Source organism: Dipteris shenzhenensis, unplaced genomic scaffold (assembly GCF_047967505.1).
Source record: "Dipteris shenzhenensis isolate YYH24624 ecotype China unplaced genomic scaffold, Dip_SZ_1.0 scaf0122, whole genome shotgun sequence".
Lineage (NCBI taxonomy): Eukaryota > Viridiplantae > Streptophyta > Polypodiopsida > Gleicheniales > Dipteridaceae > Dipteris > Dipteris shenzhenensis.
Window position 1 is genome coordinate 28,878 of NW_028239428.1, and position 21,123 is coordinate 50,000.

Consider the following 21,123-nt stretch of genomic DNA (forward strand, 5'->3'; position numbering starts at 1 on the left):
ACTATTAGTTTCTCTAATTAGTTCAATAGCTTTTTTCATAGTCCTACGGAAAGCTACTCTATTCTCTGATTGTGGAGCAATATGTTCCGCCGGAATTCTCGGTTCGCCATACGGCTGGAGGATATTATTCGGGATTATTTGAAGCTTCCGATTCCCAAAACCTAATGATTCTTCCATATTCGCTTTCAATTGGTCGATTCCCAGGCTACGTCCCTCAATCAATAGATCTGGAAATCCCGTATGAATTTCTATCTGAATTAGGTCCGTCTTCCGGTAGATCTCTATATGTGCAATTCCCCCATAATTTGAGGAATCCCTTATATGCTTCCGTACATACTCCCTAACGCAAGTACGTATTCTCTCATCTTCCTCGGGGAATCTCGGATAATCTTTTGGTTGCGCGAACCAGTGGGAGTAATGCCTCTGATTTATGCCAAGTCAAAAACCAAGTGGATGAATCTTTTGCCCCGTAGATGTTTTCCTGTATTTCAATACCAATATCTACCCGGTATATATATATATATACACATATATATGTATATATATATACATACAACCCCTCCCCCACTTCTACTTGTCAATATGTAGTTAGTATCGGCTCTACCTTTTGCTCTTCATTTTAGTAATCACGTGACAGGTAGGTTTTCTGATTGGGTAACCACGTCCCTGAGCCCTGGGTCGAAATCTCTTCAGACTGGTACCGTTATCCACTCAGGCTTCGCTGATGAACGAATTAGATTTAGTCAATCCATAATTGTTATTAGCATTTGCGGCTGCGGAAAGGATCAATTGCAATATGGGGTGACATGCTCTGCGAGGCATAAATTCGAGTAGTACAAGGGCTTGTTCATACGAACAATTCCGAATCTGATTAATGACTCGTCGTACTTTTGTAGACGACATATTAACACGTCTGGACGAAGCTTGCGCCTCCTTTACCTCTGATTCTTTCTCGGTTCCCATGAAATATGATTCCCCAATTATCGACGAGATTTTTTATCGCTTCTGGCATGTCCCGGAAACTCCGGGTAGGTACAAATTCACCCAGTTTGTGACCCACCATACGGTCAGTTATATAAATGGGTAGATGCTCCCGCCCATCGTAAACAGCAATGGTATGACCGATCATGATAGGAACTATTGCGGAAGCACGAGACCAGGTTATTATTATCTTTTTCTCCTTCCGGATATTGAGAATTTCGATTCTTCTTACTGGATCATTAGCTACAAAAGGACCCTTCTTGAGTGGACGTGCCATAGTTAATTACCCTCCACCCAGTCTTTCTACCAATTAATTACTTTTACGGCGGCGAAGGATGAACGGATTGCTGTATCTACCGCTTTCCCGACTCCTCATTCCGAGTGCCGTACAACCCCATGGAGTTAATGGCTTCTTCCTACCGATGGGTGTTCTGCCTTCCCCCCCCCCATGCGGATGATCGACGGGATTCATAGCTGTACCCCTCACTTTTGGACGTTTACCTAACCACCGCGTAGATCCAGCCTTTCCCGAACCCTCATTATTGATGTCGACGTTTCCGACTCGTCCCGCAGTAGCTAAACAATTCTGAGATACTGAACGAACCTCGCCGGGGGGTAATCTTAATGTAGCCAATCAACCTTCCTTTGCAATCACTTTTGCCGTAGCACCAGCCGCTCTAACTAATCATCCACCTCTCCCGGGTATTACTTCTACGTTATGTATGACCGTACCTAGAGGTATCTTGGTTGAAGTAGACCCTTTACTCCCCAGTATTCGGGATAGAATCTCTTCCCAAACTGTACGAGCCCTTTTCAAAGCATACAGCTTTCCGGATACAGAAGGCGATATCCTCGCCGGATGTCGCCAACGAGAAATGAAAGTACCAGTTCTAGGGTAAACTCGCATATCCAGCTTTTTCTACACCCTCGGGTTCTCCACCGGCATCTGGCTTCTGTCTCGCAACTCATTCAGCAACAGAATCAATGAATTCAGTCATTCACGCCAACATCATTTGATGTTCTAGATAACTTAGGAGACATTTTCAATACCGGGATTGAGTCCCCCCGGGAGACTCATTCTCACTCCGCTTCGTGGCTTCGATTCTGCCTTTGACCGTCATACCGAACGCGGCGAGTGACCCGTTTCCTCTGCCTTTCGGCCACACCGAACAGAGGATGCCCCTTTGATTTCTTGTCCCTGTTCGAGACCATCCAGTTCTCTCCATATTATCCTACCTCTGCAGGTTAATAGCTATTTGATACTATTACACCTGACCACCCGCTATTGTCCCTCCTCGGTTTCCCTATCGAAGTCCACCTCGGAAGATCCAAGAATCTCGAGTCTAGTGTTGGGTTTATGGACTCAACCCTAAATCCAATCGGTTATTTCCGAATACGTGAATCACTTATTCGAGTCGCACTCAAAGGTAGGGCATTTCCACTTGAAATAGATGCTTCGGGGCTGGATACTACAGTGTCTCCGATTTCTACCCCTCAAGTATGTAAGATATGTTTCTTTTCACCATCCACATAATTCACGAGACATATGTATGCATTGCGGTTGGGGTCGTACTCGACACTTGCCACTCTTCCAACAACATCTTTTTTATTCCGTCGGAAATCAATTTCACGATATAGTCGTTTATGACCACCTCCTCTATGCCTAGCAGTAATAGTCCCTCCACTAGTACGTCCGCTCCTTGGTCCACTACCACGAGTCAGTCCTTTCCGGGATTTACATCTCGTCACTTCTTCAAAACTTGAAACGGATCTATTGCGTGTGCCAGGCGTATAGGCTTTATATAATCAGATAACCATATCTCCTCTTCCTCCTTGTCGTTAGTGAAATTTGCGGGGGTTACTTGCTCAGAAATAGCGGAATGGAATCATTTTTGTGAAGCGTAATAATCATTCTCTTACGATGCATCGACCCGGACGCTCTACCCCTACGCCTTCTATCTGGTAGTCGGTGACTATTCATGTGTCTTACTTTAACGTTGAAAAGTTGCTCAATCCAATTCTTGACTTCAGTCTTGTTCGATTCTGGATTCACATCGGAGGTATACTGGTTTCGTTGCAATGGAGGAATAGTTTTTTCAGTAAGTATCTGATTTATCAATTTATCCATAATTTTTCTCGTGTCCCTTTAGCTCTTCCAATTCAAACAAACTCTCTTACTATCCGAATTCATAATTGCTTCCACTTCTTGGTTCCCGTATAGTTTTCGGAACCCATTATACTCCACCTCCCTATTTCGGTTACTCACTTTGTCACCCGAATGAAACCCTCTCCCCCCATTTGTTTGCATCCAACAGGAGTCGAACCTGCGAATTCGCCAATTATGAGTTGGGTGCCTTGACCGTTCAGCCATGGATGCTAGTTAATCCCACTTGTGGTATAATACAGTATAATCTTTAAGGTCCCGTCACTCACGTTTGATGTAATTAGGTATCCACGTTGGTAACTACCATTTTAAAAAGGAATCACTGATAGGGGATTTCCCGAGAAGCTACCAATTATTACTCATATTGAATTACCGAGGAAGAATGTGGATTTGATACACACACGGGAAGGTTCTGGGAGCTTAGAAATCTCTTACGAACTAGGAGCCGTGTGAAGTGAGAATTTCATGCACGGTTCTGAATGAGCGGGAAGATCGAGGATCTCCTCTCCGACTCTAACTCTCCTACACCAGTCGTTGCTTCTTTTTCTGCTACTTCCAAAGTAGCAGCTCTAGCTTTATCTACACGACTCCTCGGTATTACTTTCTCATACCTATCCAGTGAATGGCATCTCGCTTTGGGAATATTAGCTACCCTTAGCATGGTATTGGGGAATCTAATTGCTGTTACTCAGACAAGCATGAAACGTATGCTAGCATATTCCTCCATAAGCCAAATCGGATATATTCTGATTGGAATACTTGCTGCGGATCCTGATAATGGCTATGCGAGTATGATAAGTTATACTTCTATCTACATATTCATGAATCTAGGGACTTTCGCTCGCATCACTTTATCTGGTTCACGAACCGGAACTGATAACATTAGGGATTATGCGGGACCATACATGAAGGATCCTGTTCTAACATTCTCTCTAGTTATACGTTTACCATCCCCAGGGGGTATCCCTCCATTAGCAGGTTTTTCCGGTAAACCCTACCCCTTCTGGCATGGATGGAAAGCTGGCTCGTACCCATTAGTTCTGGTAGCTCCCATTACAAGTGTCATTTCTATATATCACTATCCGAAGATAATTAAATTAATGTTCACCGAAGGGGGTGACACATCAACAATTTACATACAGGATCCATTAGTTTCTCCATCTACTTCGATTTCGAAGAGTTCCATTGAAATAGCTATGATTGTTCGTGTACCAGCATCAACTCTACTGGGTATATCAATGGATCCCATCATCGAGATTACACGGAATACCTCATTCCAGACCTATTTTGAGTTGTCACATGAAATAATGGAATCTTTCTGAATGATTTGTATCCAAAGCCACTTCCGTCGCTCCAACTAGTCCATTTCCGTAATTGGTGATGAAACAGTGTCGGAGAAATGATCACGCGCCTCCCAATGATCATTCGTCTCTTCCGGAGGAGATATAAGTATTTCCTGATGGTATCCATAATATTGTTCAATCCTTTGCAGTACTACAAGGATTGAACCCTCCTAATGGTACATGCGACTAAGTGATTCCCATATGGGAGCGGTTGTGTAAATGATTCGGTTCACACCCCCAGTCTTCTGCTCCGTAGCAATTCAGGTCGCTTCCCGATGAATTCCATGCTCCAATTTCGTCTAATGGATAAGTCATTTCATCCGATACCTGTACGTTCAAGGCGGGGTTGCCTTCAGACTTCTAGAAGAAAGCAAAAGAGACCAATTCTTCTTTCCGCCGCAGATTCTTTCAATTTAATAGAAACGGGGGTTGCGCTCGACGGCATTCTGATGTACACTATCAATGGATCAAATTCAGAAATCCTTTCGAGGGGACTCAAAATCTTTGGACTTGAAATCTTTCTCGTCAAATCTCCCTCTACTGAGACCGAGGGATCTCAAAACGAGAGTGATAGATAACAAGGAAAATTAGGTCTTGCAATCGACGGCATTCTGAGTTACAATAGAAATGGGTCGAATTCATAGATCCTTTCGAGGGGACTCAAAATCTTTGGAATTGAGATCTTTCTCGTCAAATCTCCCTCACTGAGGGAGATCCGATCGAGATTGATAGATAACAAGGAAAATTAGGTCTTGCAATCGACAGTTTTCTTAGCTATAATTGATCTAGCTATGATTTCCTAGTGAACTGTAAATTCTTGGACAGGGGCAATTTTGCAGCGACAATCCTCTGGACTTTGATAGTACATCTATGATTCATAGTTAGTCCAGGGGACGTTAAATCCCTTAACTTGGAATCGACTCCTTATCGTCAGGACGATTTTGCAGCGATAACAAATTAAGGCCCATGGCGGTCCCCTGGAATTGAAATCAAATCCAAGAAATTAGGTCTTGCGCTCTACGGCATTCTGTGTTACAATAGAAATGGGTCGAATTCATAGATCCTTTCGAGGGGACTGAAAATCTTTGGAATTGAGATCTTTCTCGTCAAATCTCCCTCACTGAGGGAGATCCGATCGAGATTGATAGATAACAAGGAAAATTAGGTCTTGCAATCGACGGCATTCTGAGTTACAATAGAAATGGGTCGAATTCATAGACCCTTTCGAGGGGACTCAAAATCTTCCTTGGACTTGAAATCTTTCTCGTCAAAGTCTCCCTCTACTGAGACCGAGGGATCTCAAAACGAGATTGATAGATAACAAGGAAAATTAGGTCTTGCAATCGACAGTTTTCTTAGCTATAATAGAAATGGGTCGAATTCATAGACCCTTTCGAGGGGACTCAAAATCTTTGGAATTGAGATCTTTCTCGTCAAATCTCCCTCACTGAGGGAGATCCGATCGAGATTGATAGATAACAAGGAAAATTAGGTCTTGCGCTCGACAGTTTTCTTAGCTATAATAGAAATGGGTCGAATTCATAGATCCTTTCGAGGGGACTGAAAATCTTCCTTGGACTTGAAATCCTTCTCGATCGTCAAATCTCCCTCACTGAGGGAGATCCGAGCGAGAGTGATAGATAACAAGGAGAATTAGGTCTTGCATTTGACGGTTTGATTTTGTATAATGTATCTAGTCCGATTCATAGACCCTTCCAGGGGACTGGAAATCCTTGGACTTGAAATCCTTTTCAGTGGACGGAAAATCCTTGAAGAGGACTTCAAATCCTTAAAGAAGACAGGGGACTTGAAATCCTCTTCAGGGAACTGACAATCCTTGAAGAGGACTTCAAATCCTTAAAGAAGAAAAGGGACTTGAAATCCTCTTCAGGGAACTGACAATCCTTGAAGAGGACTTCAAATCCTTAAAGAAGAAAAGGGACTTGAAATCCTCTTCAGGGAACTGACAATCCTTGAAGAGGACTTCAAATCCTTAAAGAAGAAAAGGGACTTGAAATCCTCTTCAGGGGACTGAAAATCCTTGAAGAGGACTTCAAATCCTTAAAGAAAGAAGACAGGGGACTTGAAATCCTCTTCAGGGGACTGAAAATCCTTGAAGAGGACTTCAAATCCTTAAAGAAGAAAGGGGACTTGAAATCCTTCTCAGGGGACTTCAAATCCTTCTCAAAGGACTCGAAATCCTTCTCAGGGGACTGAAAATCCTTGAAGAGGACTTCAAATCCTTATCGGGGGACTTGAAATCCTTATCGGGGGCGGGGGACTTGAAATCCTTATCGGGGGCGGGGGACTTGAAATCCTTCTCAGGGGACTGGAAATCCTTGGATAAGACAGGGGACTTGAAATCCCTTAAGAGTACGGGGGACTTGAAATCCCTTAAGAGTACGGGGGACTTGAAATCCCTTAAGAGTACGGGGGACTTGAAATCCCTGAAGAGTACGGGGGACTTGAAATCCCTTAAGAGGACTATAAATCCTTGGATAAGACAGGACTGGAAATCCTTGAATAAGACAGGGGACTTGAAATCCCTTAAGAGGACTTCAAATCCTTGGATAAGACAGGGGACTTGAAATCCCTGAAGAGGACTATAAATCCTTGGATAAGACAGGGGACTTGAAATCCCTGAAGAGGACTATAAATCCTTGGATAAGACAGGGGACTTGAAATCCCTGAAGAGGACTATAAATCCTTGGATAAGACAGGGGACTTGAAATCCCTGAAGAGGACTATAAATCCTTGGATAAGACGGGGGACTTGAAATCCCTGAAGAGGACTGGAAATCCTTGAATAAGACAGGACTTCAAATCCTTATAGATGGAGAGAGACGAAGAAACAGGATCGGTAGAGGAGGAGAAAGGGTTTGCTCTTGACGAGGAGCTGGGATGGAATCGATACAGAACAAATTTATGGATCCTTTTTTCTTCCCGGGGACTGGAAATCCTTCAACAGGAGGACTGAAAATCCTTGGAGAGAACTATAAATCCTTCAGCAGGGGGACTAGAAGTCCCTCCAGGGGACTGGAAATCCTTTTCGATATAGAGAGACGAAGAAATAAGATTGGGAAAAATAAGTAAAGGGTTGCTTTTGATGAGGGACTAGGATCGAATTGATAGAAACATATTCCGGACCCCATCCATAGAGAAAGATGGGGTGGTGGGAAGTAAAAAGGTAAGGAATAAGGAGTAGAGCCTCGATGGTGAAATGGTAGACACGCCAGATTCAAAATTTGGTGCTGAAGAGCGTGGAGGTCCGAATCCTCCTCGGGGCAGAAGGTCTCGTACCCTTATTCAGATCGAACCCTTATCTACTAAAAGCTTTATCAAAGGTTTATCAAAGATTTATTCTCTCTACCACTAGAGATTCACATTCAATTGATTTGCTTATCTCCCAAATGAGTACCTCCTCGGGGTAGGAGGTCTCGTACCCTTATTCAGATCGAACCCTTATCTATTCAAAGGTTTATCAAAGATTTATCCTCTCTACCACTAGAGATTCACATTCAATTGATTTGCTTATCTCCCAAATGAGTACCTCCTCGGGGTAGGAGGTCTCGTACACTTATTCAGATCGAACCCTTATCTACTAAAAGCTTTATCAAAGATTTATCCTCTCTACCACTAAAGATTCACATTCAATTGATTTGCTTATCTCCCAAATGAGCACTCGAAATACTTCCTCGGGGCAGAAGGTCTCGTACCCTTATTCAGATCGAACCCTTATATACTAAAAGATTTATCAAAGATTTATTCTCTCTACCACTAAAGATTCACATTCAATTGATTTGCTTATCTCCCAAATGAGCACTCGAAATACCTCCTCGATTCGAGAGACAAGTGGTCTCTCGGTGCCTCCCAAACTCCCAATAGGAAGAAAAATCCTCGGAGGATTCTGGTCTTTCCAGTGCCCAACCCTCAAACATGGGGATGCAAATCCTCCGATTGTTGATTATTGAGACCAGAATTCTCCGCCGTCCGGGGATTTGGATATGAAGTATTAGGTATCGAATAGGAAACACCTTCTGCTTCTTTCTCAAGTGAGGCTGGGACTCAGAATCCCGAGATTCGAGGAGATCCAAGTAGGTCTTTCAACGGGACTAGAAATCCTTATCAGGGGACTTCAAATCCTTGAAGAAGACAGGACTGGAAATCCTTGAAGAAGACGGGGGACTTGAAATCCTTCGAGGGGACTAAAAATCCTAGTACCTGAGGTGGGACTGAAAGTCGTAGTAGCCAATTAGAGTGTGATGAAACTGCGTCACGAGACCCCAGTATCTGGACTAGGACCAGAAATCCTAGTAGTTAGTCGGGGCATTAGTTAGGATGTCACCAAGAATCCCTATTAGTGAATTTGAATGAACTAAAATTTTGGGATTCGGTTAGATGGTCCATCCCCTAAGGACCCGGGGTCCTTAGAGCCCTTCCAATGGAAACAATGGAAAGGACTTGAAATCCTGATTATCTAGTTGGATACGGGAAAATCCAAACTTTAGAATGAATTTTTGGAATGTAAAGATGAATGAGGGGAATGCCCCTCCTTCCTCCCCATATTACCGTTGATCACCGAGAAATTGAATCTCCGGAGAATCTCAAACAGAATGGATCGACATCTTCATCAAGGATTTGTTCCGATAAGGATGTTGGAAAACTACTACGTCCTCTACGAACTACTTCCTACATTTTCCATATAAGAGATTCCTACTCCTTCTTGATTTCGAATGTTGCTTCCATCTCCCGAATAGGAAGACTCCGAAGGTGATCTATAACTTAGTAATTATCCGGAATTCTATAAGCAGAAGTTATTGCATCAGTAAGGGGAAAAGATGTATCTTCCTTTCACCAATTCGAATCCTGAATAGCCCTATATATTGCTAGGGATCCAGACTGAGTCAAGAATATCCGAGATTTTATGATGCGATATCGAATTCCCATTCAATAATTGTCTTGTTATTCGATCCGGTGACGTCCCACTAAATCGAAATAGATTGAATAGGTAGTGGTAACTTTCAAACAACATGTTATGAATGAGAAAATCTTTGGATGAGTGACGATTCCGTCTCATCCATCTATCTCTATGAACCATAAGCCTGAAACGAAGGAATCGCTCTTGCAAATCTTCCATTGGAATGCTTTGATACGAGTGAATAGGAACAAATATCTGCGGGTATTGCAAATATATATGCATGAATTAGGTTCTTTGACGTATTCAAAGTGTCGTTCTTCCACCCGAAGGAAATTCTTCCACCGCTTGGTAGATAATTCAGTTATCGATTTTCCGGTCATATCCACGAAGAAGAAAGAAATTTCTAATCTTTTCATTTGAGAAATGTTTCTCGCGCTCCCTCCTCGTACCGTAAGTAACATAAAGCCTCAGTACCAGTTCTTGTTTCGCTAATAAACTATGACGTGAAGAGGGAATGTTATGATCCGGCTGAGATAGAAGCATGGGATCCCAGGTGAAGCCGCCCCCCAGGAATAGAATTGGTTCATCGGATCGATTACATTGCGTTTCGTATTGATTAGATGAGTTGGGGATTCCTAATTCAAGAAATTGCTCGCGTAATGATTAGATTATCCAATTAATTTCTAATCTTTTAATGTCTCTTTGTCTCGATTTACCCGAGGCTCTCTTGTAACTGAAAAGATATCCTTTTCTCTTATGCGATTTCTTTCCACTAGACTTAATCTTATTCAATTCGAAATCCCGTTGGGGGATTTGATCCTGATTCCGATGAAAAAAGATCGAATTATACAAATTATTCGATTCGGATAATACTCTTATCGATTCCATAACTGCCACTTCGCATGAAACCAAAACGCCAAAATTTGGGGGACCAAGTAATCCCACGGCGACACTTCCTTCGGAATCGAGTCTACTTCACTCGGACTGTTCCATTTCAGAATCAGTTGGAATCTTAGACACCCCCTTCTTTGTAGATTTATAAGAACGACTCGCAGAGATTATATCTGGGAGAATACCTGGGTTCGATGGAAGAAGGAAGAGGAGGACTATTAGCGAATTGACTTCTACTTCTACAGATTTCTGAACATAAGAAATCCCTCAAAAGGTTTTCCGAATACCACAGGCTAAGTTAGAATCATTCTCTACAACTTTATCATAACAACGAGATTCCTCTTCCTCTCTCATATCCATTCCGAACAAGGATCACGAGCTGCTAATCCGGCCAAATAGCCCTAAGATATGCGGAAGTATAGCGAATTCCTTAATTGTTGACTCGGTTATTAAAGGTTCCAAATACCAGTTATACAAGTGGTAAAACCTCTTCTTCAGTGTATTACTACCAATAATGAGGGATCTGCAGGGAAGTATCTATCAAACCATTTTTCAGATAGCTCTTTCCTATATTGTAAAGGAAGTATTTCATATCCAGAACCGAATCGGATTCCGTTACCTATATACGTAACAATTGAATTTTGTCTACGTAAAGCTAATTTAATTGCACTATCGGATACAATCTTTTTCTTCTAGAAGTAGTGATTAATAATGCTTCATTAGCAGGAGAAAATAGATCTCGTTTGCTATAACCCGTAGTTCCAGACCCAGTACCTTCGAGAAAAGAGGGATCAGCTTCTATTTCAAAGCCTTTGCCACGCAGAGAATTGACAATTCTTTTTGACGCTGACGCCTGTTAGACCTCGGAGATTTATCAATTAGTTCGACCAATTCGGAGCTATTGAAGCTGGATTTACCTTTGCAGGTACATGAGTCGAAGCAATAACGAGATTCTTGCGAATGCAAGGATTCTGCGCCCATTACCGATACTCCTCAATATTAGGCAGAGTAAGAATCTGGGATCGGCTTCTAATCTGTGATACAGGCGATTAACATTCAACTCATGAATGTCTTGAATCCAACGTACAGGGAGACATCTCTTTTGCTATTGCAAAAATAAGGATTCAATCGGTTTACGGCTCTGTTCGAAATGAAAGTCCCACGTACATTATTGAAATATGATCTGTTGTATAACAACTTCCTCAATGGCAGTCTCACCGACGGAAAGTAGGAATTGGATGCTATATCCCTAACTACATAAGATCGTCCAGTTTCTATGGGTCCTACTAGTGGAACTCCTTCAGATGGTAATAATCCTGATGAAAGCAAAATAGGTTACGTCACGACATGGAATATTCGGAATGCTTTTCGTCTCATTGTCGCTGAAAGGAGAATATTTCTTTCAAGGGCAAGAAGAGCCCACTTCTCCGCAGGATCCAACTCACAGATCTCGTAATTTTGATAGATCATTTTGACGAATCCGAAGTAGTATGACAAAGATTAGATCCTTCTTCTGGGGTGGGTTCGTGATTAATCCACCGCTCAATGAATCGTTAATTGGAATTTAATTTCGATTCATACTTGGAAATAGTTTTATTTGTCACATAGATATTGAGTCAGTAATTGTTTATTAATCTTAAGGGTGTCGGAGCTTTTCCTACGAAGTATCCACGAATCTAGTTCATTTTTCACAAAGGTAATAGAAGATTATATTATTTGTATAATCAGGAATCTCTTCAGGAATGTATCAGTAGATCTTTCGTTTATACATTACCTTTTCCAGATAAAACCCACGCATTGGGTCTATTAAATATCCGGTGATATTGAAACGTTTCCACAAGTGAGGGGAATTGGAACCCGAAACAGCAGATAAATAATGCTTGAGAAATGCAAGAACAAATAATATCGAGAAAACGAGGTAGGATGGGGCATACTTATTCGAAAATCTAAAGACTGACCATCTCGAATGCGACACCTGCGTTTAGTTAGTAATTTCTTCGAAAATAGAGAGATCTATTTTAGATAATACGTTACTGATGGAATCGTTTCTGAATCTTGATCTTAGGCTTAACGATAAACAAGCTCTAGCATTACCTATATCCTCAGCAACTCTTTCCGTAATTCCGGGGAAAGTGTAATTCAAGTCATCACTTACTTTGAGTACTATTTCTGGATATATCTCTCTAATCAGATCATAAAAGTATCTCCACCAGTTAGGGGTGAAAAACCGAGGTATATATTCTCCGAATGGGCTCCATTTCTCGCAGATATTGTCTCTCCAAAAGATCCAAGAGATCTTATATTTGTTTAAATCCTTTGATAACTCATCGAAATTAATGAGATGAGATGGAAGAATAGGTTCTTTTTAGACACGTGTATCTGCAAGCCTCGTATTTTCGTACAGAACCTTCTCTCCAGTTAATCCTGTTGGAGATCTTGATGCTACACTGCTGCATAATGAGAATTTCTTTGACCAATAAAGCGTCTCAGATTCTTCTGATTCCCAAAAATAACCAATGTGTGAATCATTTTGATAGAATTGATTCCCAATAGAATCATTCCTCGAGTTTGATCTCTTCTCAATGGATCCCTCCGAATCGACTTGATCCACTCCCGAATTTTTGAGACGGGGTCGAGATCGCCAATCAGCCGATAGCTTAGAGTTTATCAATGTTCTTTCCAAGTAATTTCCATCGCTACCACATGAAGATAGAGACGAATCTCCCGTTTCGCGAGGAGATAAGTTCAACCCCGTCAGTAGTCCTCTTAGATCCGAAATAGAGTCAAGAAATCTATCTGAATGAGTTAGTGGTGGTATCGCAGATTCATCCAGATCAGATGGAGTCGATTCGGTTGTTGCGAGTATATGATCAATAGTTTCCCTTTCCGTTCGTTGCGAGGAATTGGGTAACAACGAATCAGACACTTGGGATTGAATAGATGAAGTGATATTTTTTGTATCTAAGGATCCTATTTCAAGAGATGGGATGACTTCATCACCGGAGCCCGTATACGAATTCTCTAAGATGTCAGAGTAACTACTGCTGTATCCTCCAACCAACGAATCCCTTCTTCTGATTATTGAGATAAAATCCCTTCCGGCACAGTTCAATACGGGTAAATGCGAGTAATCTATAAAGTTTGGTGTATCTACTTCATCGGAAATGGATCCCGAAATACTCCCAATATTCCTATTCGAACCTTTCCCATAATTCAAATTATCCAGAAACAGATCCCAATCCTGCCTTCCCGTAGCGGAATAAGCACCATTCGGGAGTTTTGTTCCAATACATTCGATACAGGATGATTCAACAAGAAATGGATTAACTGCGGGTTTTAGGAAGATTGAGGAGCCTACCGATTCTTCATCCATTAACAATCCGGACTCGATGAAGAAACTATCTTTTCTACCGAAGATTCTCTTGAGAAAGGATATCTTCTCATCGAGGTTGAGTGAACTCAGAAGGAAATCAAGCAGTGGATAATCTATATTGTTCAATTTATAGACAAGATAATCAATCCCATCTGTCGAAGCTTCTTCACTAATATACTTGGGAATAATGATTCGGTAAATAGATGATATATTGGTAAATTCCTTGGGATACTTGTTGTTCCTCCCAGCCGTACTACGAATAGTGATACCAATATTATTTAGTGCTAATATCGACAGATCATAGATTGATCTACCTAAGTCGGATCTTATTTCTGCGAATACTCTCTTGGAAGGGGAAAAAGACAAGTCTCTGATTGTATCAAGCCACCTGTGCACATTTGACCGAACATCTGGATATTCATCAATTGGGGAAATAATACATTCATGCAACAAACGCTCTATGTTACCCCTCCATTCCAATAATCTCTATTCAATTGCAATTCTTGTTACACCAGTAGATCCCTCGCCCCCCTCCCGGCTACCCAATTGATAGTTGATTCTGGATAGATATTCACTAGCTAATGTACAGAAATAGTCACGCGAAAAGAGCGTGTATACTGAGTAGAGAGATATTAACCTATTTCGTTCATATACCCTAACTAGAGAGTATGTTGAAGATATGTTACCTCCCTCTCCCGATTCATCTGAAAAAGTAGGATTTTCACTTCCATCAGTTCTTTCTACAGGTACATCGAAAAGGATCTCTAAACGGTTTGAAATAATCTTATCAAGATCGAAGTATGCGCCATTTTGCATCTCTGATTCCTCGTCAAGTATTCCACCAAATGATAGATCTCCTCTCGATAGAAAGGCTTTCCTAGGTTCCTCGCTACTACTACCAATTCTTACCTTACTGGAAATCAAATTCGATTTTTTAACTCTTAAAAGAAATCCAGTCAGTCGGTTTCTTGATTCATTTATTAGTTGTGAATAGGCGTGTAGAATAGAAAATTCCCCCTCATTTCCGTGGGAATCTAACCCCAATAATTGGAAGAACCACTTACGATTCTAGGAAGAATCAATACATTTATTGGAATCATTTTCTGCTATTCCCGCTACAGAAGGGGAGAAAGGATCTCCCAACAATAAAGGAGAGTCGAGTGTAAAATGCCGACAATCTCTCTCTACTTTCCATAAATGAGATATTCTTCCGATACCGAAAGACACGGAATTCTTATATCATTCTTCTGCCAAATATGTCTTAATAGGAGTTCCATCGGCGGTGGGACCCATACCTAGTTCATGTATAGATGATTCTGTTGAAAAGCCGTGACTCACCGCCTCTGGAGAATCATCAGTGGATATTGCTCTTTCCTCCGGAGAGTAACTGCCTACAAAGCCATTTCCAGATCTTTTCATTGAATCATATTCTGGATTTCTCTCCTCACTTCAACTAGATAAACAAGTATCTTCGATAGGTATCTCCTTCCCAACCTTCTGATTTCTGGAATCAGACTCATCCCTTGAGTTGCTATGAAAAGCCTCCAATTCTCTAGATGTCTCTATTTGTGAGGAGACATACTTCGAGAAACCACAGGAAATTTCTAGTAATATACTTGGTACCTCAGTGAGTAATTGATTATCCGATAGATAATCAAGTTCGATAAATCTCTTTTCTAAGAGAGATCTCGTTAGATTCAATTCGCGCTCATCCTTATTCCATGGAGAAGGACTTTGGTGACAGGAATGCCACATATAAAAATCGGCGTAATCCCGGAATAGTGTCCAACTCCCCTCGTCAATGGAATTTAACCAATCTCTTATATCGCTATAGGATAGGGATACACCATCACGAGATGACATTGTATTCTTATGGGGTGGAAATAGAGACAAATTGGAGAGACCCTTCCGCTCGGAATAGAACGGTGATTCATCTCCCTGCCGATCTACTGAATCCCTGGATTCGAGTAACATTTTGTCCCAAAAGTCCGATATTACGGGAATGAAGGAATCGCTTCTTAATGTTGCTGTTTGTAGCCAATTAACCCTTTGCTTGTCATGGATTTTCCGGAGAAGTAACGAATCAGAATCATTTTAGTAACAGTCATCCTTACGAAGTATCACATTTATATAGAATTCAAAAAACTCATTTGAATCTTCTAGATTCTTATCCCCCAGTGATTTTTCAATCCTCTCAGTCACATCTCTGGATATATTCTTGATGGGGAGTGGATCCCTCATCAGCCGGACCCTCCATCCATCTGAAACCGAAGGATCCATCGCACTATATATGGGAACTTGCGGTTCTTCCCTCGTCGAAGTTGTGGAAATATTTCCGTTTGAATCCGAATAGTAAGAATTACGTGTCTTTCCCTTTCTATCCTTTTCAGCAGGTGAGCATCTTATTGATAGAGAAAGAGGATAGAAGGATTCAACAGAATTTGTTGCTGGTTTTTTTACTACTCCACCAGTTCTATTAATTAGTTTCGCTAGATCTATAGAACCTCCTTCGATCAAATTTCTCTCACCTGAACGATGCATAGGAATTGGTATTGTTAGTAACATCAGGATTCCCGGAGTCACGCTATTACCCCGCTTCATTGAATCGCGCAGATTCCGTAAAAAGATTGAACTCAGAATTCATAAGTCAAATAATTTGATGGAGGGTTCATAACTGGAGAATAGACCAATTAGAAATTCCCCTAGATCTTGATTTTTCAATGATTCAAATGAGTAGTGGAATCCATCGGTTTCTGCTAACTTCGGAACTTCAGAGAATAAATCTGGACTTCTTACTTTTTCTTCTCCCACTTCTCTTACCTCATGATCTCTCTTCACTTTATCTATATGTGGTAGATACTACCCACCTCTCACATTCCATTATATAGATAATATCGAAAGATTCAAGGCCCAATGGAGTGAGTACTTTCGATGTGGTGATTTGTGGGTGTATTCGTACCTACCTGAAGCTGTCTCGGGAATCTCGAATTGTTGAAGAAACCTATCTATGTCTTATCTATCTCCTCATCAACTTATTTTATTCCGAGTGATAAAGACGAGTTCTCCAACCTGATGGGCGAACGACGGGGATTGAACCCCGCGTGATGGATCCACAATCCATTGCCTTGATCCACTTGGCTACGTCCGCCCCCTACTTTCCCTATTCAGCTTTCTTAACTGGGAGAGAACAAGATCTACTAGGGTCATTCATTCGATGCGCGTACGTATTATTCGTCTATATATTAATACAAGAAAAAATATGTTAGGTGAAAAATGTATTCTCAATCTATTCCAGTGGGTACGGGACTACAAGCGTTCCGCTAATCAGAATGAGAATATCTTTGATTCCCATTCTCTGTAATCCTAGAAGGGTGTTTCAAAGATTCCCCAGAATCCAAGATTGGAAACTGATAATTGTAAGATTATGGCGAGATATTACTATTATTTCTATTCATTCCATCGGACGAATCTCCATTAAATACCAAACCTTATGCGAGGTTTGGTATTTAGTGATGCTGCACGACCAGACAGGTATTATCCGTTTACAGAAGGAGCTTCAACAGAAGCTAAGTCTAGAGGGAAATTATGAGCGTTACGTTCATGCATAACTTCCATACCTAGGTTAGCACGGTTGATGATATCAGCCCAGGTGTTAATAACACGACCTTGGCTATCAACCACGGATTGGTTGAAGTTAAAACCATTCAAGTTGAATGCCATGGTGCTGATACCCAAGGCAGTAAACCAGATGCCTACTACGGGCCAAGCGGCTAAGAAGAAGTGCAGAGAGCGAGAATTGTTAAAGCTGGCATATTGGAAGATCAAACGGCCAAAATAACCGTGAGCAGCTACGATGTTGTAGGTCTCTTCCTCTTGACCGAACTTGTAACCTGCATTAGCAGACTCATTCTCAGTAGTTTCTCTGATCAAACTAGAAGTTACCAAAGAACCATGCATAGCACTGAATAGAGAGCCGCCGAATACGCCAGCTACACCCAACATGTGGAAGGGATGCATAAGGATGTTGTGCTCAGCCTGGAAAACGATCATGAAGTTGAAAGTACCAGAAATTCCTAGGGGCATACCGTCAGAGAAACTTCCTTGACCGATTGGGTAGATCAGGAACACAGCGGTAGCAGCTGCAACGGGAGCTGAGTACGCAACAGCAATCCAAGGACGCATGCCTAAACGGAAACTAAGTTCCCACTCACGACCCATGTAGCAAGCTACACCAAGTAGGAAGTGAAGAACGATCAGTTCGTAAGGACCACCATTGTATAGCCATTCATCAACGGAAGCTGCTTCCCAGATTGGGTAGAAGTGTAAACCGATAGCTGCAGAAGTAGGAATGATAGCACCGGAGATAATGTTGTTTCCGTATAGCAAAGAACCGGAGACAGGCTCACGAATACCATCGATATCTACAGGGGGAGCTGCGATGAAAGCAATGATGAATACAGAGGTTGCGGTTAATAAGGTGGGAATCATTAAGACACCGAACCATCCGATGTAAAGACGGTTTTCAGTGCTGGTGATCCAGTCGCAGAAGCGACCCCATAGGCTTGCGCTTTCGCGTCTTTCTAAAGTTGCGGTCGTGGTAATTTTTGGTTTTCGAAACGATTGGTGATTACCCAAGCTGATGAGCCTGTTGATCCATAGTATATCACAGAATCCCACCTGTGTCAACTAATCTAATATTGATTGAATATCCGAAGAAACGGGAAGACTTCCCTTTGTTTTCGCACGATACTTCTTCAAACCTTGACTCTCTTTTCAGACGCATTTCCCTTTTATTATCATAAACCACGGGAAAGTCAACGTTAGTTCGGCTCCTCGAGTACATCATGGGAGATGCCAGCTTTGCCTTAGATGTACTACGACTCAATCATCGATTCGAGGTGAGGGACATACAGGATAAATATCTGCTGGCGTTGCCTGACATCCCCCCCCCCCCCCGAGGTGAGTAGTCCGCCCCAGGCGGAGATAGTTGAGAATGGTGGGAGTCGCGGGGATGCGGGCAGTGCCAATCATGTCGATCATGTCGATTGTGTCGATTGTGTCGATCATTCTAGTCATGTCGATCATGTCGATCATGTTGATTGCGTCGATTGCGTCGATCACTTTGGTCATGTCGATCATGTTGATCATGTCGATGATGTTATGGACTTTACGATTCGACACTAGTCTTTCTCTTTTTCATGAGGTACTATACCAGTGACAAAATTTCCCCTATGACTTGGATATTCTTTCTCCCATTATTTAATTTCTGCTTATCCATATGCTTCTGGCGTATCTTGATTCCTAATACCCTGCGCTCCGGAGTAGAAGGTTTCAATCCACCAATAAGAGGTTGTGGATTGAAACGAACCCGGAACTAACGGAAATGGGCAAAAGCCTTATTAGCTTCTGCCACCTTGTGAGTCTCCTCCTTCTTCCGTACAGCACTACCAGAATTTCTGGCAGCATCCATTAATTCATCACTTGATCTTAAAGCCATACTTCGACCTGAACGTTTTCGACACGCGATCAATAACCATCGGATAGCCAAAGCTCTTCCTTCTGCAGGTACTACTTCAACGGGGACTCGATAAGTCGATCCACCTACACGTTTGGATTCTGTTACTATATCGGGAGTTACCCTACGTATTGCTTGTCGCGGGACAGACAGTGGATTCTTATTCGTCTTTTCCTTAATCCGCTTCATAGCCTGATAGAGAATCTGATAAGCCAATGATTTCTTGCCATCTTTAAGAATACAACCAACATGTTTACTAATCGATTACGATAAATCGGATCCGATTCTATATTTTTCTTTTTGTTCGCTACATTGCTCCGGTGTAACATGAGTTTACAGATATGTCGGATTCCGATTCTATCTCGACTGTATCTTAGAATCTTATTTGGGCTTTTTCACTCCATATTGTAGGGTGGATCCGCCGGTTAGTCGAGGATCTCCCCCCAAACTGCACGTGCGACTTTCATCGAATGCAGCTTTCCATATGATTGAATAGAAAGTCTTGAAGTAAGTTCGGGTTACTTCAATGAATCATATTTACTCATTAGGCATTGAGTATCCGTTTCCTCTTCATCATCCCACGAATAGGAGAAGGGAAATCCCGTATTTCATTTATCTCACCAAGAATGTCCGTGGGTTTATTGATCCAATTACCAAATGTTCACAAAACCTCCACTGAATCTCCATAATCGTAGTCCGAACTCGTTCTGAGAGAGAGAAGACATTCGAAGATTTTCCAAATAAATGGGAGTCCGGGTAAGACTCAACTTACTGGAATGCAATACCCTGGACACCGAGTTGTTTCACACGAATAAGATAATAATCAATCTCCGTAATAGCAGGCTTCGGTCCCCTGGCAACATTCCCACTATCGGGTCGGCTATGCATTTGACATATCAGAACAACCGATACGGAATCATTGCGATGATACAAGTTACGACAATGTTCTGCAACGCACTGGAACGCCCCTTCTTACGATCCTTTACTCCTACAGCATCTAAAGTTCCTCTAACGATATGATATCTTACACCAGGTAGGTCCTTCACCCTCCCGCCTCTCACAAGGACCACGGAATGTTCTTGCAAATTATGGCCAATACCTGGTATGTAAGCCGTTATCTCGAACTTGGAGGTTAATCGAACTCTGGCGACTTTCCGTAGGGCAGAGTTAGGTTTTTTTGGTGTAGTTGTGGAATAGTTGACAGATGAGTCAGTTTCAGTGTCACTCTACAGAACCGTACGTGAGATTCTCACCTCATACGGCTCCTCGTCATTCAATTAATACTAAGAATAGAAGTACGAAATACCTTTCGGTTGTTACCCGATACAAGAGGATTCACAAAATAATTTTGATATTCCATTCTTTCATTTTCAACTCCCTCCTGTGTGTTTGCCTCTACCTCCTCCCTATCCCCCAAATCGATTCGCTAGTCTACTTACTTCAGTGTCATTAATATTCTTAAGAAGTAGTAAGGAGAAGGAGATTCTGTTCCTACTTCAACTTCCCCAGAAGTAAATAGGTATTCACCGTAGTATCTATTTCCTGCTTCGATACTACCGATATAGACTTGGGAGAATTATTCTCTGATGTGGAAGAAATAGAATCTACAAGTGATCTGTGAAAAATCCTTCTACTCTCTAGAACCACCCGAATTGCTAGTGCTAATGATATTCGTTCCAATATGATAGAGTGAATTAATAGATAAAGGTGGAAGAGGGAGATATGGAATGGAAAGATGGAGAATATATTGATTTGATGGGTAGATTCGCTAATGAGTCTCATGTCTGTTTCCATTTCAGTAATATTAAACAGATCGAATATACGGGGGATTGACGGGTTGATGTAAGCTTATCCATGTTATTAATCACTATTCAAGAAGGAATCCATTCTGAAATGGAAAAAAGCTTTGATATGATTTGGCTTTCGTTCTTTCGTCTGC